The sequence below is a fragment of the Periplaneta americana genome, chromosome 4, assembly GCF_040183065.1.
Source record: "Periplaneta americana isolate PAMFEO1 chromosome 4, P.americana_PAMFEO1_priV1, whole genome shotgun sequence".
Taxonomy (NCBI): domain Eukaryota; kingdom Metazoa; phylum Arthropoda; class Insecta; order Blattodea; family Blattidae; genus Periplaneta; species Periplaneta americana.
In genome coordinates, this window is record NC_091120.1 from 101706737 (window position 1) to 101733351 (window position 26615).

At 35.8% G+C, this 26615-nt stretch overlaps 1 protein-coding gene across 3 annotated transcripts in view; it reads right to left on the reverse strand.

The window, feature by feature from the left end:
- The window catches only part of LOC138698095 (ankyrin repeat and death domain-containing protein 1A-like), a 1102342-nt gene that overhangs the window by 412538 nt on the left and 663189 nt on the right, over positions 1 to 26615 (reverse strand). The window lies entirely within an intron of this gene.

Sequence of the window (26615 nt, forward strand, 5' to 3'; positions counted from 1 at the left end):
CACCTTGTAAAATTTTGTTTCAATATCTCTAATACAGCGATCATGGCGATAGATTGTTTATCTCCATGTCAGGATACACACTGAGATAAACTTTGTAAAGAACTAATCAGTCGTTAAGATCTTTCTTTAAATCATGCGACTACACACAAAAAAGTGACATTCATCTTAACTGTGAAATTTTTCAAAATTCAGTCTTATCAAAGGATGACATTTTTTCCACATGACGGGTTTGCAGTACGTTCCTCATATTCTGGGTCTTATAAACCATTTTCCTTCACAAAAAGATGTTCCACCATCTATTGAATATAGGCTAAGTTTACCATCAATTTCCATTGTGCAACTTAACACTGCCAAGGAAAATTACATTCGGAGTCTCTTTAAATACCTCCCTGAAGAAGAGGTGGCTTGGTTTGAAGAAATACTCACCAAAGCAAACCAACAAAATACGGGAGGAAGAGAGCGAAGTGACTCAAATAATGAAGACTGCTGAGAAGAAAAATGGCAAGCAAGAAAAGTTTGTGTATCATTTGTTAAACTGTTATCAAAATTATTATAGATTCCACATGTCTATTGGAAAATATAAATAATTCATTTATTTTGAATTGTCTTTATTTTGTATGGCTGTATTATTATTACAAGTAACTTAAAATAGCTATTTGAATTTAGTTTGGGTATATTAAATTCCTGTCATTAAAATTATGTACTAAGGGCACATTTTAAAATACACGTTGCTATTTCAAATATTACAATATCTATTGCAAAGAATTGTCTTCAATAATAAATGATTATGTGCATTATTGCATTCATTAAAAAAGTATTTTAAGTACTTAGTACAAGCACTAAACAAAATTGAAAATTTCAAATGTAATTTCCTCCGAACATGGTTTTCTGGTATACGCCCCTTGTACATGTAACTCCTCACAATCATTAACATCTCGTGTAATTCAATCAAATATTGCGATATATCCAGATTATGTTCATCCCATTAATTCTCCACATCGGAAGCTGCTCTTTAAAATACTGACAGAAATACTGATGAGCGCCTCTATACGGTTAGTATGACTGTCAGTATCCTCACCACTCTATTCATCTATGGCTGCACCTTAACAATGACCTCGTTTGCGCTACTATGGTATCTGTTGGCATTTCATCTATTGCCATGCTATATGTTTCTTTGATTACAGCTGTCATGGAAAACATGATAATTGTTGTCATGATTACTGTTGCAGTGGTAACCTTCTCAATGGAAACAATTGCTGTGGTAAATGTCATGTACACTATTGCCATGGTTACCGCTGCTATGGTAAAAGTTGCCATTGCTACCGTTGCCATGGTAAACGTGGCCATGGTTACCGTTGTTATGGTAACCGTTGCTATGGATACCGTTGCCACGTTGCATTGGTAACAGTTGCCATGTTGCAATGGTAACCGTTGGCATGGTAACCGATGCCATGGTTACCGTTGCCATGGTTACGGTTATTATGGTAGCCGTTGCGATTGTTACCGTAGTACCCGTTGACATTGACGCCACTGTCTTAGTTACGGTTTCCATGGTTATCATCGGCATAGATACCGTTGTTATGGTTACCTTTGCCATGATAACAGTTTCCGTCCCAATGGTAATCGTTACCATGGTAACCGATGCCATGGTTACCGTTGCAATAGTATCCGTTGCCATGGTATCCGTATCTATGTTCACCTTTTTGATGGAAATTATTGCCATAGTATTATTAGTTGCCATGGTATTCGTATACGGTAAACGTTGCCATGGTTACCTTTACCGTTGTAACGGTAGCTATGATAACCGCTGCCATGGTATCCGTTGGCATAGCTATGGTTGATGTGGTTACCGTCGCCATTGTTACCGTTGTCTTGTTTACCGTTGCCATGGTTGCCGTTGGTATGTTATCGCTGCCATGGTTACCGCTGCCAGAATTACCGCTGCCATGGTAATCGTCGGTATGGTAACCGTGTCTTGGTAATCATGCCTTGCGTTGCTTTGGTATTCTTTGGCGTTGCATCTATTGCCATGCTATCCGTTTCTTCGATTACAGTTGTTATGGAAAACATTGCCATTTTTACTTTTGCCATGATTATTTGTCATGATTATCGTTGCCTAGTTGCAATAGTAAACTTCTACATAGTAATCGTTGCCATGGCAAACGTTCTCATGCTTACATTTGCCACGGTTAAGGTCCATTCACAATGAAAATTAAATACAACCGTAACATTAACACAGAAGTTTGCGGCCAGGTTACCAAATGGGATCATTCACAAAGATTCACATAAACACTCCCATTAACATTGCCGTTAGCTGTTAACATGAAAGTTTTGCAAACTCCAAACTTTCATGCGTATGCTTAAGTGATCTGCAAACAGTACACAATCGTGGAGAGCTGAAGTATACGACAGAATATGAGGAAACGACGTCGTTGTTATGTTTCCACGGTTGCCATGTATCTTTGCGATTATGTTATATTCCCATCGTGAATGTTGATATGATTTTACCGTCATTTTTACATTTTTAACTTAACGCTTACTTTGTGTTTAATTTTCATTGTGCATTGGCCTTTATCGTTGCCATGTTAAACGTTGCCTTGTTTATCGTTGCCGGGGTAAACTGTTATGGCAATCGTTGTTATGGTACCGGTTAACCGTTGCATTCGTTACCGTTGTCATGGTTAACGTTGCCACGGTTACAGTTGTCATGACTGCCGTCGCTATGGTTACCGTTGCCTTGGTGACCTTTCTCATGGTTACCGTTGCCATGGTTACCGGTACCACGTTACCGTTGTTTTGGCAACGTTGCCATGGTTACCGTTGCCATGGTAACTGTTCCAATTGTAACCATTGCCATGGTAACCGTTGCCATCGTTACCGTGCTATGCCATTGTAACCGATTGCCATGGTAACCCAATTCCATGATAATCCATTGCCATGGTTACAGCTTATCGTTGCCATGGCTTTCGCTGCCATGGTAACCGTTGTAATGGTTACCGTTGCCATGATTACCGCTAGCATCATATCCATTACCACAGCTATGGTTGATATTGTTACTGTTGCCATCGATAACGTCATGGTAACATTTGCCATGGTAACTCTTGCCATATGTAACTTTACCACGGTTACCGTTATCTTGGTTATCATCTCATGATAATCTTTGTTGTGATAAACGTTTTCATGTGTAGTGTTGCCATGGTTACCGTTACTAATTAAATTAAATTAATATCCCCGGAATAAGGGTATGTGGTACACTGTGTCCCTATATACGTAGACCGTTATTCTTCTTCTTCTTCTTCTTCTTCTTCTTCATCATCTTCATCTATCCCTTGTGCCTTGCAGCGTTAATGATGTGGTGAGGAGAAGAGGGAAGGAAATCCGGGAAATAAGAAGATTGGCATTGGACCGGAGAGACCGTTATTCCGGGGGTATTAAAATGACATCTGGTGCCAAGATAACCGTTGCCATGATTACAGTTACCATAGTTACAGTTGCCATGATTACTGTTGCCATGGCAACCGTTTCTATGGCTAACGTTGCCATGGTAACCGTTGCCGTGGTAACAGGAATTCTGCATTATCATATGATGAAGGATGTGTGGAGCGGAGAAAAATTCTTTCCGGCACCAGGAGATGTAAGACGGCGCTCATTCCGTCGGATCCCGGCCACTTAGTCACTCGTAATGACTAATGAGTGCACCTCTGCACATAATGTGTTGGACGTTGTGCCACTGTCACACATTTGTAACACAGTGCATGAGGGTTGGCCACTAAAGGGAAACTAAGAGGTGAAACTTAAATTGAGAGGATTCAATCCGGCATCGGAACTGGAATCCGGTATGGCTTAGTGGATAAAGGGTTAGCAAGTAGAGCTGGAAACCTGGGTTCAAATCCCGGTGCCGGAGAGAATTTTTCTCCGCTCTACCCATCCTTCCTTCATTATTTGATAACTCTTAATTTTATTGCGTTTCTACATGTATGTGAGTATACACGTCTCCGCAAATTTAGTAGAATTCGTTTAAGTCTAAAGAAAGTAGGAAAGAGTACAACGTGTTCGGTTGCTTTGAAGAGAATCCAAGCCCCCGCATCCTCTAAGGCATCATGTTACAAAACGTTCACACCTAAGCATTTTTGACAACGTAAATAATTATTATTCAACGCCTAAAAAGCGGCAGCAAATATTAAGGATATTGCTGAATACTTTAATTGTAACATTAATTAATTAATTAATTAATTAATTAATTAATTAATTCATTCATTCATTCATTCATTCATTCACTTAAATTTAAATTTAAATTCCTTACTTACTTACTCATGTATTTACGTTTTTGCTATTCATTCATTCATTCATTCATTCATTCATTCATTCATTCATTCACTTGCTCACTAACTTCGTTATTTACATATTTACTTGCATATGTATTTACGTATATATTTATTTACTTATGTACACTGCTCAAAACAATTAGATGAACACTACGAATTATTTATATAATTTTTCATTGGATAAAGGTACAGACATGAAATTAATAAAATATATTCTTTATGATTATTTATGACAACATTGATCTCCATGTCAATAAAAACAAATGACTAATGTCAACAAACAACTTTTTTAAAGCACTGCACTATATAAGAAATTGAATCTTGTCCTTACTTATCAAATTTAAACACCCGTTATAAAGGTCTAGTATCGTGTATGACTTCCACGACATTCGATGACAGCTTGGCAACTTCGTGGCATGGTCCCTATGAGATCCTGTATTTCCTCTTGGGGATATTCTCCCATTCCTCATTTAGAGCATCTCCAAGTTCCTGCAGGGTTTGTGGAGCTTGATGTTGGTTCCTGACTTTCCTATCCAGAAGATCCCAGAAGTGTTCAATATGGTTGAGATCTGGGCTGATCGCTGGTCACTCCATTACCTCAATTTTATTCTCCCTTAGGAAATCCATAGTGACAGCCGCAGAATGTGCCCTGGCATTATCCTGAACAAACAGAAATCCAGGGCCTACTCCAATGGCAGCAGGTACTAGATGCTCTTCTAGAATGTCCTCGATATACCGGAGAGCATTTAGTCGCTGGGGAACAATTACGAGGTCCGTACGATTGTTGTACATAATTTCGGACCATACCATTATGGAAACTCCACCGAATCTATCAATTTTCTGTTCAGGTCCTACAGAAAATCTTTCCCCTGGCCGTCCTCACACACTCAAACGACCATCACAACGTGTAAGACGATACCTGAATTCGTTCGAGAAGAGCACAGACTGCCACTGGTTCAGGTTCCAATCCACATGGCTTTCAGGAAACTTAATTCTTGCTGCCTTATACTCATTTGTCAAACACTGTTTTTAACAGGCCTTTTTGGACGAATATCCTCTTTCCTTAATCTGTTCCATACCGTTTGGTCTGAAATCCGGATTCCGGAAGCCATATAGAGATCATTCTGCAGGTCTCTTGTAGTTTTTGTACGCTGCCGAAGAGCAGATAGGAAATGTATCTGTCGTCCTGGGGGCTTGTTTTACATTTACTGCCCTGGCCAGGTCTTCTACAATACCGACCTGTCTCTCTTTGCCTGTTGCATAACCTGGACACCACGGAAGGAGAAACCTCAAGCTCTCTAGCCACTTGTCTCAGTGATTGACCTTGTCGTAAAAGAAGTAGAGCATGATACACTTCAAACTCATTTAAATGCCTCATTTTGTCAGAGATTTCAATAAATAAGGCAATAACCAGCATTCGTCACTATAGCAAGGTCAGAAAGCTTACCAATTAGAAGTTGTCAGTGCCTTCCGTAATCAAGGATTCCTCCATATTTGTTATTTCAGGCAATTACTCTGTATTTTGGCCATGGATCTTTACAATTTGTATCCATAGATTAAATTAATATTCCAATTTTCAGCATCACAGTTTCAAAAAACACTAACTTACTCAATTTATTGCAAGTGTTGCTCTAATTATTTTGAGCAGTATATTTATGTATTTAAATATTTATTTTTTTCTTGTTATATTTTATAGATATATATTCTAGGAAATAAAATTAATTTGCATTAACGTTGTATCAGATCAATTTTTTATAATGAATTAACAACTCTTAAATACCTATTCCCGTATGATCAATTTTTACTGTCCATGAGTTTTTTATTCTTCATTCTGTCCTCATAATCGAACTTCGTCTGGTTTCTGCCTTTTCCTTCCTTGAGTAAACCATAGCGAAAGATTTAAGCTCAGTACTGAACAATTTAATTTATTTCAGTGTCTTTTGACAGTTGTGTATTTTTGACCTATATTAATACACAAAATTAAAAGGATTTTGTAGAACGGAAATTAAACATCGGTTGCATGGAAATGCTTAAGTCATATTCAACAAGGGAAGTCCGCGTATATACGTAATATATTTGGAGGGGTTTATTATAATCCATGGGGGTGAATTCTTTTAAATAATAATTTCAAGGGAAAAATTGTTCCGGGGCGGGTATCGATCCCGGGACCTTTGGCTGAATGCACCAACGCTCTTACCAACTGCACTACTTAGGAAACTTCACCCGACACCGTCTCAACGTTTCACTTTATATCCACATAACTCGAGTGGGCTGACAAGACGCCAGAAACCCACATCGAGTGCACACAAACTGTGTGTATCTTGAAATTATGGTTTTCTGTTAATAATGTTAATTAGTTGTACTTTAACATGGACGCAAAAGAGACTAGTGCACAATATAGCCTATGCTTAACTGTAGTTTAGACAGTTCATACAGTGAAACCTCTGTATTTGGATATCTCTGTTTGTCGGACACCTCATTATATTGGACATATTTTCTTGGAACCGGACAAATTCCTATGCTTTTATATGTCCAATATATCCTTTATGTTGGATACCCCTCAATCCTGCAAGCTTGATAGCCCTTATAGTTCTATCTTGGACAATTCTCTTGTTCTTTTTGTATTTATGCTATCTGTTTAGAATTTAGTTTCATTGAACCTTATGTTTTATACTCCATTTTATTTCAATGAGTGCAGTTCGGTGGCTCCTTTGAACACCCACTTACAGATTTATGACTTCCTACACAAACACCTCTGACAATTCCATCCTGTCCCCTCGTCCCAACATTGCACAGTTGCCACAATCCTGGTGACCCTCGAAAAGAGACAGTGAGACTGACGGGATTCTTGGAATTCGGAAAAGATGCGGCAACTGTGCCTCCACGTGGATTTGACGGGAGCCTGTCAATTCTTCTGAACGAGGGTTGTGATTCGTTACTGACAGGAGAAGACAAGATTTCCGTCACAGTAAGGAAGACATTTATTTATGACAACCAATTAGTAGGGGGCAGTAGAAGATCTGTCGGCAAAGTCCTTTCTATGAAACTGCACTCCATGAAATAAAATACAGTATACAAGGACCGTTAACACAGTGAGATGAGAGGGAGTTTTCCTTGTACAGTACAGCAGCTGTGAACCTCTTTCTATTTTCCTGCATTTACCCATTTGTCCTTTTTGTAACTGTACTGTGTGTAGATTTGAGTATGAAGTCAAGGGGCATTATTTTTCATAACAGTGAACTTTATGATGCGAAATTATTAAAAAAAAATTGTATTCAATTAGAATTAGAGTCTGGCTGGGCGGAAGAGAAGACCTACTGGCCTTAGCTCTACCAGATTAAATAAATAAATAAATAAATAAATAATAATAATAATAATATTATTATTATTATTATTATTATTATTATTATTATTATTATTATTCGAGAATTGACTATTGTTCATAAATTATTTCATTGCGTTCCTTAGAGATACTTAAATCTTACAGCAAGTTGTATTAATTTATGGTAATTCCATTAACCTAATTCCTATATATTTGTTACAATCACAGGGATCTCTACAAATCCCCTATCACATTTTTTTTAGTTTACATTATTAGTGCTTTGTTTAATAACATTGCCTGTTATACATTAAATATGCCTAATTATTTTACAAAAGTTTTTAAAGTTTTGAAAAGAATGCATAAACATTTCAATGAATGAAACTCTTTTTCATTTAAATAAAATAATGCAGATTTCTAACATGTAAAAAGTAACATAAGATTTGTTAAAGTATATTTTGTTAGTTCTATATAGGCCTACCTGTTTTCTATGCTAGAGTCACAAAACTCTTGTTACTTCATTTATTTAAAATTGATATTCTTTTAAACTCTGTAAGGGCCTATTACTGAATATCTTTGTTCCCAAGTATCTTGCTTTCTTTACATATTCAGTAATTTTAATATATGTCTAAGTTCCATTTTATAACCAATTTTGATATCTTAATCACTAAGTAGTAAAATTATGATTGAATTCCTGATTATAACATTCGCTGCTAGTGCATAAAAAACAAACTTCGATCCATTAGTCTAAGATAGCGTAAAATGTGTTGAGAAGCTGAAAATTGAGATTTTGAAGAGCCGTCAATGTTTGAGATGTTTCGGTTTCTTACATAATACAGATTTAATTACTTCATCGTGTAATGGTATCTGTTAACTAATCAATACTGAGTAACAAGTTGCTTCGCATCATTATGCAGACCGAGAGAACTTCGATCAGTTAAATTCTGAACTCAAGATGAAGCGTTTGACGCAGATATTGCTTCGCTTTCATCCATCACCCGAGACACAGGCCGTCGAGGATTATGTTTGGGCTTGTAAACATTTGTAGTAAGGCAAACTTTCTATACTTAGTGGCAGTACCAATTTAGCTTGATGATTAGTTGCCTTGTTGCAGTATGAGCAGAATATAACCGAACTTATTACTGGTACATGGCTTTTGAGTAGCGACTGGGGGTTGATTATGTGTGATGGGTTCGTGTTGAATAATATCGTGTCGGAGAAGATGAAGTTGAATTTACATTAAAGATATATTTACGTTTATATCACTATAAAATGATACGCTAGAATTAAAGTAAGAAAGAGCGCTCTTACAGGCCAAACTACAAATATTGGTTTATACTTTTTATATCTTACATTTATATTTATTATTTAGATTATTTATTGCAGTTTTAATAAGGAATTGAATTGAATTGTTTATGTATATGTTTCACTGTATTTTTCTTCCATATCTTACATTTATTGTATTATTATTATTATTATTATTATTATTATTATTATTATTATTATTATTATTGTGAAATTCAGTATGAAATTAGATTAGTTGTAACTGTGGTATTAATGGTAACGGAAGTAATAATAACAGTTATTGTTGTTTTACTATTTTATTGTTAGTAGTATTCTTTTGTTTTCTTTGAAAATGCAAACTGTGGATAGTTATAGCACGAATGACCGTACAGGCTCGTGCGAAGGGTCTTGTGTACATGAGTTTGTATAATTGTGCATCAATAAATGCACTTCGTTCGTTCGTTCGTTCATTCATTCGCCTCATCTGACGCAACTGATGTGTTCTAGGTCGGGTGTAAAAATCAGGGTATAATCTGACTAGCGTAATAAGCCTATGTAGCTAATCGGCGATGTATGCAATGAAGGAGGAAAGGAACTGGCCATCCTAACCCATTATCTGCGGGCCTAGTTGTCTCTTTAGTAGTGCCTTCTTGGTATCACTTTTGAGGTTCAGACCTGTCTTCGGACAGTTGACTAAACAACAACAAAACAATCTATTCCATTAATGCCGTCACGTTTTGAAAGTGTGCTTACATTCAGTATTTCATCCCCCTTCCACTGCTATGCCAGTAAATGTGCTATGCCTGTAAGTATGCCATGCCAGTAAATATGCATGTAAGACACGGAAAAAGCCATTCCAACTGAGCAGTGGCGAGCTGCTGCACCTCCGAAATATTGGCATACTTCGCAAACGAATTCTAATTTGTGATGACGGTACAACTGTTATTCTAGCATGAATACCACTGGAAGCCTGAAACACAATACAGGCGAGTCAAAGCCGAACGTGCACGGTAGAGGTGGGATGAAAGACGTAGTTTTGTTATGAGTAGGCCTACAACTAAAGAACGAGACGGATTAATGGAATCTAGTGTACCACCCACTTGCAGTTTGCAGTAAGAGGTAGAAATAATTCTATACACAGTGCTAGGGCTTTGAGTGCACAAATTTTAGCAGGAGGTTCTTTGAATGAATTAGAGCCAATACATCTATTGAAATATTTTTATATAATGCATAGTTCAACCAATAAAAAGTAAATTGTGTGGAAAGTTTCGTTGCTGATGTTTTCATATATATTTAAAATTTTAAGGTTTACTATGAATGTCACGGTAGATAGGCTTATTAAAAAGATGAACAATTTATGTCTTCGACTTTTTTTGCATAAAGTGAACAGTTTATTCACTAGGTAATTAATGCTCAAATTTTATTATCTGTACGTATAGTGTAACTAAACCATTATTTTGTACTTGGCATTAATTTGTGAATAAACGGTTCACTTTATGCAAAAAAGACAAAGACATAAAATGTTCATCTTTTTAATATCTGTCGCGACATTCATAGCAAAGCTTAAAATTTTAAAGAAAGATGAAAACCTCGGAAATGAAACTTTACACACAACTGAAGGGTTCAGAGCCTTAGTGGGCCAAGCGCCATATATAAAAAACGGAGGAAACAGAGGTTAAAATTAAGTGAGAACCATAATTTAATGAAATATATAGAAAGTAATATAAAGTATGCATATTAACATTAAATGATATGTAAATCATCATTAAACTATGGTACTCACTTAACTTAACCCTTGGTTTCACCGTTTATAATAAATGGCGCTTGGCCCACTATGGCTCTGAACCCTTCAGTTTATTTTTACTAGTTGAACTATGTATTGTAGAAAAATATTTTATTAGAAGTATTGGTTCTATTTCATACAAAGAACATCCTGTTAAAATCTGTGCACTCAAACTCCAAACATCCTGTTTTTGTAGACACTAACTTCACAGTCCCAATTGTCAATAATATTTTCAATTTATTCCACACAATACAGGGTGTCTGATTCAAGCCGTTCATAAATTGAGCATCACACACAACATGGCTGGAGGTGGAGACATTACTTTTCGTCGTTGAAATTCTCTAACTCGTAGCGCTTGTATTTTAGTTCAAGTAACGACTGAGAACAGCTAAATTAATAAATAGCCATAGATTCGGTGGACTGATTGATATATTAATTCATAAGATGCGTCTGAATAAAGAAACAAACATTAATAATAGGCGGATCTCTCGAGAATAGTTCATGGCTCTTAGCTAGAGGGATGTCTTCGCATGAATGTTTCGACAGCCTAAGAGGGTTCGATATTCGATTCTTCCTTTCGTTCTTTATAATTTCGAATTTCGATTCCAGGTGATTCTAGAGATCATAAATGATAAATTGTAGAGATAGTTTGTTGATACAGAAAAAAAGGTAATGTGTTGTTTGCTTCCAGGTTAAATTGTCCACTTCAAAATGACCAAAGGAAAAATGGCCACAAACAAAAATGTCCAGAGAAAAATGTCCAAGGGAAAAAGTCCAGTGAAAAATGTTCACAACAAAATGTCCAGTATAAATAAGTCCGCATTCAAAAATGCCCATAAAAATTCCATAATTGAAAAAAAAAATCCATAATATTTTTTTCACAGAAGCAGTAACCAGGAGAAAAATGGCAATATAAATGTTTTATTGCGATAGCTAAGTGACATACCAAATGTTAAATCAAGAGTGACAGAATGGCTGAAATTATACGTTCACAAAAAAGAAAAACATTCTAGTACACAATGGCTTCTTCTATCACTTTCATTCAAGGAGCAAAAATGGTAATAAATTATATTGGAGGTGTATGAAAAGAAGCACCTGTGATGCGAGATGTGTGACCAATGCTGATTTGGATAACTTACATGTAGATAAACCAAGTGGACATTTAATTTTATGGACATTTATGTAAGTGGACATTGTATTTTTGACATTTAATTTTTATGGACATTTATGTAAGTGGACATTTTGCTAATGGACACTTCTGTTTACGAACATACTGAAATGGACATTTTAACCTCCAACCTGTTGTTTGAAAAAATAAGAACAATTAAAATGTGTAGCTTATAAATGGTGAATAGTGTCTCATAAGAATCACTGTTTTTCGTCTTCGGTAGTACATTTAAATTTCTTCTTAAATTGTTTTAATTTTTTTACCAGTGCCAGTACCTATACATGCTTGTTTATCCTTCATCGTACATGATTCACAAGAATCCTTGCAATAATTACTGTACATGAGCATTCATAAAGTCTACGCGCTGCGTTTTTAATTTCTAACGCGAATTCTGCCACAATTGTCGAGACTATTTTTGCGTTTATTCGAATAACATTTAGGAATAATTCTGACATTTTGTGAACGGATATTAAGTTAGAAGTGTTTTCATCTTTATAACGAAGTTCAAGTAACGTTATACCTAATGTGTTAATAATTGCTTAGAAATCTAGGAAAATACAGACTATATAGACATTAATGTAGCAGTATTTAGTTTTTATATTTCATAGTAAAATAAGTATTGACTCAGAGTTGACAAGACACTTAACTAGTTACGCATTTTACGCAAAGTAAGAGTAATTTACTAGCAATTCGCTTGGCATGGAAAACCAGTTTTTAAAGCAAAAGCAAATAACTTATTTTCTTTTGGTTATCGATAATATAAGACTAATTTAAATTTAATTTTAAATATATTTCTACACTTTTCTTTGTGAAATAATTATTTTCTTAGGGCTATTTACATGACAACCTGTTAAGAGATTTCTTTCTTTTTAGAAATTGTCTGCTCTTTTATGTTCACTTAAAAATTGGGTAAACCTCACAAAGTTTAAAATTCCAATTTTACTGTACGACATACACTTGCCGGCCCAGATGGCTCAAGCGGTAGGGGCACGACATGTCTCTATCGCTTAGTCCGAATGGTTGTGGGTGCGAGTCCCGCCTCGGGCATGGGTGTTGTGTTTGTATTAGTGTAAGTAAAACAAAGGAAACAAATGAAAACGAAACCAGAAAACAAAGATAACTTTGGTAAACGGCCTCTGGCCGATCTAAATTAAAAAAAAAAGTAAACAAATTATTGCTATCTACTTTGTGCACTAGTATTAATAAAAATGATCATTTAGCCTAAATCCAATATAATTCGTAATTTTATTAATAGTTTTCAATTGGGAAGACCACGAAAGCGCTGGCATGAGACCGTAACAGATCCTGTAGGGTCTAATACGTGAGGGATATGATGATGATTAATAGTTTTCACAACATTTTGTACGACGTTAACAAAAGTGTTATTCCTCGAAAGTTACTACAATTATGGCCGGTTTCACCAACCTTCGTTATCATTATAACGTCTCGTTAAATAATTTAATGACACGTTAGTCAGTTTTTGTGTTTCACCAAGTATCATTATTGCTAACGCATCTTTAAATTCATCGTTAATTTATTAGGACCTATTCGTCGCGTTAAAACAGTAACGATGCGTTAAGAAGTCAACAACATGGCGGACGTAATTATTCGATGATGAAGTTCTTTATTTAGAACTTCAACATAACGACGAACTTATATGTTGTAATAACACTCGGAATAATCATTTTGAAGATTGTGATAAAGAATTCCATGAAAGCTACACATTAAGGAAATAAGTAGTAAGAATGATTCTAGAAGAAACTGAATACCGGTCTACTGTATAGGTTAGAATACGACAGAAATCACCCACTTAACACCTCTTCAACACATTCTTCTCGCTTTAAGATAACGTTGCGGGAAGTTTTGAAATGGTAATTGATGATATGAACGGGGTATCAAAAGCTATATTGTCTAGATATGTGAATAAGTTATCAGACGTACTATCAACATTACCGGCCGGGTAGCTCAGTTGGTAGAGCAGCTGGCTACGGACTGGAAGGTCCGGGGTTCGATCCCAGGTGGTGACAGGATTTTGTTCTCGGTGCCAAACTTTCAGAACGGCCCAGAGGTTCACTCAGCCTCCTATAAAATTGAGTACCGGGTCTTTCCCGGGGGTAAAAGGCGGTCAGAGCGTGGTGCCGACCACACCATCTCATTCTAGTGCTGAGGTCATGGAAAGCATGGGGCTCTACCTCCATGCCCCCCAAGTGCCTTCATGGCATGTTACGGGGATACCTTTACCTTTACCTTTTACTATCAACATTACAATAGTCATTATTTCTATAGGCCTAATAAGCTTATAGCTAAATTTTATGTTGTCATAGACAACATAGATTGTGTACATGTTCCAATCGTATGGTATATCCTGGCAGTAATATAGCCAAAAGAATCTGCAATAGAAGAACATATTTTTCCTTCAATATTCAAACAATTTCATAGGCCTATGTAACGCTCCGTATAGAAAAATTGTGGCTAAACTAGCGCTGAGGTAGTTTCCTTCGTACTCTGCTTATACACCTTGCACATACGAATCTGTGACAGTTTACGTTTGATTAGTTTAGGTTTTTGTTATGCTTTGCATATACGATCAAATGCATTACCACAAAAAAATCCCTTATAAATTCAACGATTTTCACTTCTGAAACCAGCAGAACTACCTCAGCGCTAGTTTATTGAAATTGTAATAGGTTAGAATACGACAGATAGGAATCACCCACTTAACGCCTCTCCAACAGATTCTTCTCGGTTTAAGATAATATTACGGTCTAGACGGATAGCACAACATTCCAAAGGAGGATGCCTTTTAAATGAAAAGGGTGCAAAGAGATTTTCTTTTAGGAGACAATGGATACCCCTTAAAATCTAATTTAATGACACCTCTCCTGAATCCTGCCACACAAGCATGGCAAAATTGTTACAGGGTACTAATAAATTTGTATGAAATACAGTGGAAAAGTAGTATGCAATTTATGGTAGAGGCGGTTTCCCGTCCTAAATTTAGGCCTAATATAACTGCTTAGAATGCTTTGTATATAATTAAGTGTGGCATCAGTTTTGAAGCTGTCGACCTTATAGTCCGCTAAATTTTCTTACATTTTCTTTAGAAGTTACAATTTAACTGCTCTACATTCCTATTATTTACATTTAGAAGCAGCTGTCTTTTTTTTTAATTGCGGTATGACAACATACTGCATTTAGGAAGATGTTCTTAAAATTACTGCCTCTTACTCACGTTTGCCTATGATTGTTTCCTCATGCCAAACAAAGTCAGCCACGATCATATGTAACCAATGAAATTCGCGATTTCGAAGCCATGGTCGTATGAAAAACAAAACATGCAAGATACAAGTACAAAATCCCCTCGTTAGTAAACGCCTGTTAATTTTAAAGATATGAGGCTTGGTGAAACAGTCAACTTTTAAAGGTCCCGTTAAAATTAAACGATCCATTTGTTGACAAGTCGTTTGTGCTGATTTAAAGAAGCTTGGTGAAACCGGCCATTAGTCTTGTCTCCCTTCTTAAGGATAGGTGTAATTATGGACTCCTTCCATTATTCTGGTAAAATTTCCTGTTTCCAAATAGTAGGTACAAGCATATAAGTTTCTCTAGATAATACGCTTCCACCCTCTTATATTAATTCTGCTGGAATTAGTTCGATATCTGGAGACTTGTACTTTCCAGATTTTCTATCGCAATTTCGACTTGAGAAAGTATGGGTTTGGATATAAATGGCTCAACAGTTTGTATTTGAATTTCGTTCCGATCATTTCTATTTGTCCTATGTACATTTAGTAGTTTCTCAAAATAGTTTTTTCATCTATTCAGGATTGAATGTGAGTCTGCAAGCAAGTCAGCATTCTCATATACAGTGTTTAAAAATGGACTAAAGGTAAACGAACTCTTAGGAAAGTTTTAGCTAAGAACAGTCCGAAAAATGTGTTAAATGCATATAGATCTTGTGAAACAGCAGTATCTTTACCTGAATTGACACCTGATCCCAGCAGAGGAACGTCATTGGAAACTTTTAAGAAGAGCAGCAAGAAATCTAAGAGACGTAAGGTGGAGTTATTATTAACAAGTACGGGTAGACACAAACTAACTTATGCTGTTCAGATTAGTTTACGATCGGAATAACATTAAAATGGAGTTTTAGAGAAAATTTTTTTTTTTTTGGTATTGCGTTTGTTTATATTTGTTTCAGGAAAACAAACTATCTTCCAATTAATAGTTTTTTTACTAAGTCACGCGTAATAATAACGTACGGGAGTTGGACAGCATTATTCGACTTTTTGTTACACAGTATAACTGAAACATTACAAGACTCTGTGAAACTCCATTTTAACGTTATTCAGGAAATAAAAAACAATCACTGGGATGATACTCGAGCCCGTTTCTCTCCGTACTACACGCAGATGTCTGAGGTACTGAGACGGGACGAAAGGCTTCACGGTATGCCAATATTCTCACAAAGGTTAAAATTCCAAGTTTACTGTACGACATACATACATACAGAGTGGAAGGTAAGGTAGTACATTAATTGTGGGTTATGATTCCTTAAAATATAACGAACAAAAAAGTCTAATACCATTTTGCTCGTTTTTGCGAGATTTTTGAAAAAATAATACTTTTATGCCGACATTTCGATCGCGAATTTTACGAATACTATTTAAAATACGGTTTAATTTCTTGGATAACAACGAAGAGAACGTTTGTTATGTTCGCGTTGCAGCAGTATTTTAATTAGAAAATTCACAGATTTCGAATTAATCGATTGAAGAAACATTGGAAACATTGATTGTCGAGTCACGTACACAAGGTCTAAAAATCTGGCATCGCTGTCGGGACGGCAGACGGTTTGCGTACTCGCAACTGATCAGCTGTTGTGATGTTTACATTGCATTAGTGTGCAGCTGAACATACAGCGATATAGTTTAGTTTATTTCAATACTACGAGATGCTAGAGTTCACAAATCGTGAGTACTTAGACATGATCCAGGTCACATAAAAATTCGGAACAGTGAAAGACTACTGGCCAGAGTTCGTCATAATTGGACTAGAAGATGTGAAAGCTGCACGCACGCTGATAGTGGACATTTTGAACAGTACCTGTAAGATGTGAGTGCAATGTGGTTTATTCAGATTATTACTCTTTATTTCATTATTAACGTCCAGAATTAGTGATTCGCAAAACAAAAAATTGTAATGTTAATTACATCTTGTTCACAAAGTTATATCAGTTTTGGTGTGTGGATAAGCTTCAGGGCTTCTACCGCGTTGTCTTGGTGTTATTGGCTGACGTTTCGACCGCTGTGTTGCGGCCATCTTCAGAGCAACAACTGCTCTGAAGATGGCCACAACACAGCTGTCGAAACGTCAGCCAGTAACACCAAGACAACGCGGTAGAAGCCCTGAAGCTTATCCACACACCATGTACACCAGCCGCGGAAGCCTACGCGAACATTTATATCAGTTTTCTTTTTTCATTAATTGTAACTGAAACTTCAATCCTAAGTGTTTTCACTAATTTGGACATAATTCCTGATTTTCACGTTATTTCTTGTTATTACTGTACGTATTTCTTCCTTACATTAAAATTATTACGGCATACTTAGTACTGAATTGTTAGTGTATTGCATTGTAAGTTGATAATTCTGCATTCATTGATGAACTGCGCCCGAACACGAGCTATTTTGTTCATTCGGGTTATTAATTTACATTTTCTGACATTAAATTACACAAACTAAACAAATAACAGTTACGTCCCTATACGGGTTTTACGTAGGTCATTTTTGCAAGGTACACGGTGAAAGGTAGTTGAACTTAACCCACCCCCTTCAAGTCGCTGACAGCATGGAATGTGGGGTACTACTTATGCGGCGTTGAAACATCTTGCAATTGCGTCAGCGCTTTCGAAACACTTGTAATTATCTCACTGTCCGTAAGTCCTATAATTTGTTTTATTTGACAAAACTTATTACTCTAAATAATGAGATCTATGGCTCCGGTTAATTACTGTACTACCTTATCTTCCATCCTGTATATACATAATGTTCTGCCCAAGGGCAGGTCTTTCACTACAAACCCAACATTTTCCAATCTTTCCTATTTTCTGCCTTCCTCTTAGTCTCTAAATATGATTATTATAGGATAAAGGTTGGTCATATTGTGATACTAATAATATTAGGAAATTTTTAGGTCGGATTATAGAGTCTTCAGAAAGGATAGAATTGAAAAGGGAAGGGGAGATTTCGTTTGTACTAAGATAGAAATAAGTAGCAATCTTCTGTGGATATATGAGGAAGTTGAAATATTGAATGTTCAGATAAGAAATGAGCGGGAAACCTTAGATGTAATAGCATGTTACAGACCACCCAGTGAATTAAACAATTTAACTTTGCACAAACTAAATGAATATCTTAATACAGTATCAGAAGACCGAAACGTAGTAATTGCCGGGGATCTAAACCTCCCGAAAATTAACTGGAACGGGATTTCAGACACAAATTCAGATGCACAGACCCTTGTTAATGAATTGATCTGGCGTAAAGATTTCACGCAGGAAGTAAATGGTCCGACGCGTGACAATGCCCTCTTAGATGTTTACCTACTAAGACCTGTCTCTCTCTTTGTCAACTCTGAAAGTCTTCATAAAATAAGTGATCACAATAGCGTCTTATTAGAAATCTTCTGGGAAAACACAGTAAATCCGAGGTCAAGTCCACTGTCTGTCTGGAATTTTAACAAAACCGATGTCCATGAATTACAAACGTTTCTACGACAAAAGCATGATGACTTTCTAAGGACTGAAGGAAATATGGAAAATGTGTGGCATAAATTTAAGAGTATAATTTTCGAGGCATTAGTAAAATGTGTACCTTCTAAAATAACTAAGAAAAATCCGGACCCAGAATACTACACTAATTATATTCGCTACTTCAAGAAAAAGACAAGGCGCGCATTTAGCAAACGTAAACGAAGCCATGAGCATTGGGAAAAATATATCGGATTAATTAAGAAACTTGAATGTGAAAAAAGGTTAGCTCAGGAAAATTTTCTAAAAACTATTTTAAAAGAAGATGAAAGTAACAATTGGAGACCGTTTTATAATTATGTACGCAGGAGAAAAGGAAAAAATGAAGGAGTAGTGCTTTTACGAAATCAGAACGGAGAAAATATAACTGATGACAAAGAAAAGGCCGACTTATTAAATTCCTATTTCATTTCGGTTTTCAATAATAATAATAATAATAATAATAATAATAATAATAATAATAATAATAATAATAATAATAATAATAATCCCGCTGATAGGAGTGGTGGTGTCACAGACCGTGAATGTGAACCAAATTCGACTTTCAAAATAACTTCCAAAGGGGTTAGAGAGAGAATAACGAAATTAAAAAATCGGAAGTCTCGAGGACCAGATAGTATTGCTACAGAGATTCTTAAATTAGGTTCCGAGGCCATAATTCCATACTTAATGCGTATATTTCATGTTTCCATAAACAATGCAGCTATTCCATGTGACTGGAAATCAGCTATAGTGGTACCCATACATAAAGGTGGAAATAAATTAGATGTCGGAAACTACAGATCGATTAGCCTTACATCTGTCGTATGTAAAGTCATGGAGCATTTGATATCGGATTATATTCGTCATGTTCTAAATGCGAAAGACTGGTTTTACAACCGCCAGCATGGTTTTAGGGAAGGCTTCTCATGTGATAGTCAAATTACGTCGCTGGTTCAGGATCTAGCTGAAGAGGTAGGTAGAGGCGGAAGAATCGATGCAGTTGTGATTGATTTTTCGAAAGCATTTGATTTGGTGCCACATGACATATTAATAGCTAAGTTAAGTAGGCTAGGAATAGATAAAAGAGTGGTGCTATGGATCCAAGAATTCTTAAAAGGTAGAACCCAGCGAGTTAGAGTAGGTCATGAAATATCGGAAACTGGAAATATAAGTTCAGGGGTGCCACAGGGCAGCGTCCTGGGTCCATTACTCTTTATAATATACGTAAATGGCCTATGCCAGAATATTACATCAAATGTGAGGCTATTTGCAGACGACTGCATTATCTATAGAAAGATTAGAAATAATTCAGATGTAGATGCTATTCAAACAGACTTGAATAAAATTTATAACTGGGCGTTAAAGCATAGGTTGAAAATAAATGGTTCTAAAAGTAAATCTATAACATTTTGTAAAACCCGAGAGGAAACTAGTCTTAATTACGAATTCAGTGGTGTTGTAATTCCGCAAGAACAATGTTGTAAATACCTAGGAGTGTATTTAAACTCCAAACTTTCTTGGAAAGAGCATGTTGATAATGTTACGGGTAAAGCATGGAGGGCACTTCACTTTATTATGAGAATCTTTAGAAAGGCTAGCCCCAAATCGAGGGAAATAGCATATCTAACGTTAGTGCGACCGTTAATGGAATACGGAACTACAGTGCATGAGGGTTAAGTTGGCGTGATTTCTACTATCCTTGTCTGCGGTCCTTGTCTATCGACTGTCAACAGATGTAAGGGTGGAAAGGTTTTCTTTTGTAGAATTCTTGGAATTCCCTTCCCTCCTTCTCCCTTGGCCCTTCTAGAACACACTTTTGCAAATCCAATTAGTGGGTCTCTCAGTGGCGGCTTGGCGTTGTTCGAGTTCATTTATTCAGTAGTGTTTAGTGAATAGTGAAGTAAGTGTGTGTCTCGTTGTGTCAATTTAATATAATATAATATAATATAATATAATATACAATAATTCACAATTTAAACAACATGTTTTCGGAATTGCATGGTTTCCCTGTTATCTTAAACATTGTAATGTATGTTGTGCTCTTGTTTTTAATAATCATGGTAGGCAATATGGGAAAACGCGGGAAAGCCTTGAAGTCGGACAGTATGAACATGGTTATTAATGTACACAAATTCTTTACTGAAGAATATGAGGCACTGAAACGCGGAAAGCAAACAATATCTGTGTCGAGTGTTATCGAAAGAACTGCTGCAGCGACAGGTATATCGTCTCGTAGTGTTAGCAGGATTTTAAAAAAACAAAGGGAGGCACTAGAAAGTGGAAGTGTTCTGCGAACTCCAGGAAAGAAACGCCCAAACAGGACCCCTCAGAAAACTGCAATTGACTCATTTTCTGCCGCCGCTATAAGACGAGTAATTTATTCTTTGTATCGGACTGATTTTTTGCCTAGTTTGAAGGATATAAATGACGCATTAATTAAGGAAAGCTTATTCACTGGAAGCATATGGAGTTTGAGAGAAATTCTTAAAAAAATGAAATTTAGGTATGTTAAAAATACTCAAGGCAGAAAATTTTTAATGGAAAGGTCAGATGTTATTTTAAAGAGATTTAAATTCTTAAGAAAAATGAAAGAATTACGCGCCACTGGACGCGCCGTTGTTTATCTAGACGAAACTTGGGTTAATGTGAACCATACGAAAAGCAAAGTTTGGAAAAGCGATGATCACGAAATTGACTTCCCACTTCAAACCCCAATAGGAAAAGGTCAACGGTTTATTATTTTACACGCCGGATGTTCGACAGGTTTCATTCCAAACGCGCTTCTAACTTTCAAATCTAAATCAACTAAAGACTACCACGAGGAGATGGACAGCACTGTATTTAAGAACTGGTTCATTAATCAATTATTACCAAACATTCCTCTCAATAGCATCATTGTAATGGACAATGCCCCCTATCATTCAACAGAACTCAATAAGGCACCAATTTCATCAACACCGAAATCTGAAATGCAGTCCTGGCTTCGTAACAATAACATTGAATTTGATTTACGATCCACGAAACCTGTATTATATGAACTTGTAAAAACTAAAAAAGATAATTTCAAAACATACGAAATCGACCAAATTGCGACAATGCACTCCCATACTGTAGTGAGACAGCCACCATACCATTGTGATTTAAACGCGATCGAATTAATATGGGGGCAGGTTAAAAATGACGTTGCGAAGCGTAATATTTCGTTCAAAAGTAAAGATGTGAAATTGTTGTTTGAGAGCGCTCTTGCAAAAGTGACGGAAGATAATTGGAGAAAGGCCTGTGAACACGTGGAAAAAAGTCGAACAATTTTATTGGGAGGACGGACTAGTAGACGAAATTAGCGATCGATTCGTAATAAATTTGGATGACACGGACGAGGAACTTTCTGGCGGAGAGGAGTCAGAATTTGAAGAGGAAGAGAGTGCCGCCGCTGCTAACTCCTGGTCGCTGGAAGGAGTGTCGACCATACCGCCGTCACCATAAATGAGGGTAGAGAGAGATGGTGAGTATTCTTTCTCTTTCTAAAAGGGACTAGACAAGTAAATCCTCATGGACTGTACGTGTTGGGATCCCTATAGAATATATCAGATAAATTCCTTAGAAAGAATCCAGTATAGGGCAGCTAAATTTGGTAAAGGTAAAAGAGAAGATGGAAACGATACGATAAAAGAACTTAAATGGGAAACTTTGGAAAACAGACGTAGGAAAACTAGAATAACATCATTGTATAGAGCACATCTAGGTCAGAAAGCATGGGTAGACATAACGGCTCGGTTAGAAAAGCGAACGTACTATGGTAGGAACGATCATGATTTTAAAATCAAATGTAGGAAACAGAAAACGGATGTAGGTAAATTCTCATTTTTAAATAGAACTATAAATGATTGGAATAACCTACCTGCAGCGGTCTTTGAGGGCTGTCCTTCCTTAAGGAGATTCAAGAATAATTTAAAAAGTTGTGTATCAAGTGCAAATTAAAATTAAGGTGACATTCAACATTTAATTTTTTAAGGTGACATGTATTTATCTAGCCTGACGAGTTTACTTCCTTGGTTTGAAGTGTAAATTATTTAAAAATAGCGTGTAAGAGGGCCTTAGACTAGAAATGTTTAGTTTAAATGTAGTTCTGTTTATAAGTATGCATAAGGGTGTAATTATTTGACTTATTTGAACTGTTGTATCAGTGAAGCGAGGTGAGTCAGTGAAGTTATGTTTTACAGTGCAGTGAACAGTTCCGATCAGTGATAATTTATAGCGTCAATGAAATGTGTTCTATAGTGTCAGTGAAATGTGTTACAGAATGTCAGTGAAATGTGTGCTAAAGTGTCAGTGAAATGCGTCATAGTGCCACTACAGGGAATGAGATGAGATTAAAGTGAAAGACTATTGAAACTTATGTAGGACCTATACATAATTATGTAGGTTGTATTGTAAAATTAGGTATTTTATTTTATGTTTTATTATTATTGTGTTAAATTGTATTGTGCATTCTTATTGTATTGTGTATAAAATTGTATATGTGTTGTAAATTGTATTGTGTATTGTAAATTTTATTGTGTATTGTTAATATTGTATATACCACTGCCACCGGGTGCTTGCCCACTTGCAGTGTAAATAAATACATACATACATACATACTTTTTGAGATTTTTTTTTACAGTTTTACTGAGCAAAAGAAGGGCCGGTTTTTTTTCAGAAACTTGTCCACGAACATTCCCTTAATACGTTGACCCAAAAAACCGATCTTCCTCTCGCCCAGTAAAAAATTCTCCAAAAGAACTATCATAATATTATTAGTATTATAATATTACCAGCCTTTACCCTATATATATATATATATATATATATATATATATATATATATATATACATATATGACGCAGTTGGTATAGCACTGGCCTTCTATGTCCGAGGTTGCGGGTTGATCCCGGGCCAGGTCGATTGCATTTAAATGTGCTTAAATGTGACAGGCTCATGTCAGTAGATTTACTGGCATGTAAAAGAACCTCTGCGGGACAAAATTCCGGCACGCCTGCGACGCTGATATAATCTCGGCAGTTGCGAGCTTAGTTAAAACATAACTCTTAACGCTTAACATATATATAATATCTCCATCTATTCGAGCAAATTCCCTTCTAATCTTTTCAAGTGCTTTTCAGAGCGGGTTATGACAACATTCGAAATAGAACAGATTTAATTCAGTTCAGTTCAGAAGCTCGGAGAGTGCAGTCGGGTTTTTTGTATGCTCCGTGGTCCGAGTTACTACAGTCTTAACAATGGGTAGAAACAAGGGTGCAAACGGAGGGAGTGGGAAGGATCAGGACAGTCAGATTATTTCCACCCTCAAACTTATGTTTGAGGATCTTAAATCTTCAGTGCAGATGGAGGTGAATGAACTAAGAAAATCAGTTGAATTCATGTCTTCCAAGTTCGATAGTCTTAGAGAGGAATTGGCGCACACAAGACATGAACTCAACTCCACGCAGGAGGAGATGAAGAGGCTAGTGAAAGAAAATGACCATCTTAAGCAGGAAGTGAGTGATCTGCAGCAGTACACACGCAGAGACAATATAATGCTATTTGGAGTTCCGGAGGTCGATGAACAATCAACTTATGAAGTTATTGACCAAATATCGGAAGTCATAGGCGGTAGTGAATTGGTGCAACATGATGTAAGCGTAGCACATCGCATACCATCCAGGCCAGGAAAGACGCGTCCTATTGTCATCCGCTTCACAAAGAGGAGAAGTCGTGATGAATGGCTCCAGCTGTTCAGGAACGAGGCCAAGAAAGACGACAGCGGCCCTGGGATTGCGACAAAGAAAGTCAACAGGGAACTTCCGGAAGGAAGAATCACAGCAGGTGACCAACTGACAGCAGTGACCAGAGACTTTTTGAACAAGACAAGGGATGCAGCACGACTGAAGAATTATAAATTTGTATGGACAAGAGACGGTAAGATATTTGCAAGAAAAGATGAAGCCAGCCCCGTGAGTAAAATCACTAATGTTGACGATGTAAATAATTTGTAAATACTATTGTGTCGGTAACCACGTTTAATTATACAATATAATTGACTTAAAAATGGCTAGTAATACTATATTAAATGAAATCCATCAGTGCAAATTTAATAACAATAATAACACAATGGTTTTTAACGATTTACTTCACTGCAATGAGTATATTACCAATATTCTATCAGATCTTAAAATATTTCACTTAAACATTCGTAGCATCAACAAAAATTTTTCCGAACTCTGTGTTTTACTTAATAATTTTTCCTTTTACTTTGATATTATAGTTCTAACTGAAACCTGGCTTGATCATGACTATGGCTATGATATTAATGGTTATAAAAAATTTGTTAAAAGTAATAAGTATAATAAATGTGATGGTATAGTTGTATATTTTAAGGAAAACATCGTAGTGTCTTTAAGTGTTATTGACATTTCCCATTGCAACGCTATACATTTTCAATTAACACTTATTAATGATACTCTTGTTAACCTAACTGCAATTTACAGATCTCCAAAACTATGCAAAAATGAATTTCTGAAAAATTTTGAAACCTTCTTGTCAATATACAAAGATTTAAACAACCATGTTATTCTTGGTGACATAAACATTCAAATTTTAGAAAATAGATTAGATAATTTTGGCAACACGTATTTAAATATCATGCATGAATATGGATACGTGCAATACTTAAATTCCGTTACTCGTCCATCATCCAATTCATGTCTTGACCATATTTTCCTAAAAACGGGAAATAACTTAAATTTTATACCTGGAGTATATGCAAGCGCAATAACAGATCATTATATGACTTTTGCATTGTTGTCAATCAGTAATAAAAGTATTAGCAGAGAAGCCACTGAACCTTCGGACAATTATAAGCTAATTATAAACCATAAAAGCCTAAAATCAAATATTAATAATATTAATTGGGAATCTATATTCTACAATGAAGACGCAGATACATGTTTCGATAATTTTTATAAAATACTCTGTAACCTAATTTGTAAATATTCTAATCATGTCCCTCTCAAATTCTCAAGTAAGTACAAAAAAATTAAACCTTGGATTACCACAGGTATTGTTAAATCAATACGATCTAGGGATAAGTTAGCTAAGCAAGTTAAACGAGACCCACAAAACAATGTTTTATTAAATTACTACAGAAAATATAGAAATATTCTCACTAATGTAATAAGAAATCAGAGAATCAAATATTATTCTGAAAAATTTAACAAAAATAAAAATAATCCAAAGCAATTTTGGAAGACCATAAACGAAGCTACTGACACCCAATGTAATAAAAATAGTATATTAAAGACAATTATAAGTCGAAATGGAATAACAATTGAAAATAAGGAAACTATCGCAAATGAATTTAACGATCATTTTACTAATGTAAGTCATGACATCGTATCTAATATAAAAAAGAAAGTATTTGGTACTCATCACTATAAGCTTTATAATAAAAGTATATCATCTATGTTTACGTTTCCTGTAAACGAATGTGAAATCATTAATATTGTAAACAGTTTAAGAAATAATGTGGCTCCTGGTATTGATGGTATTACAACAAATACCCTGAAACTTATTATCAAAGCTATTTCTAAACCACTTGCCTTTATATTTAATTTGTGCATATCTCAAGGTGTATTTCCCTCAGCCCTAAAACATGCTGTGGTGATACCAATTCACAAGTCTGGTGACAAAAGTAATCTTAATAATTACAGACCCATTTCACTATTACCCAGTCTCTCTAAGGTATTTGAAAAATGTATAAAAACACGGTTAATAACATTTTTAGAAAAAAATAAACTACTAAATGATAATCAATTTGGTTTCAGAAAAAATTTGTGCACTGATGATGCTATTATGGCAGTTACCTAAAAAATAATTCAAGAATTAGATGTAGGAAATAAATGTCTAGG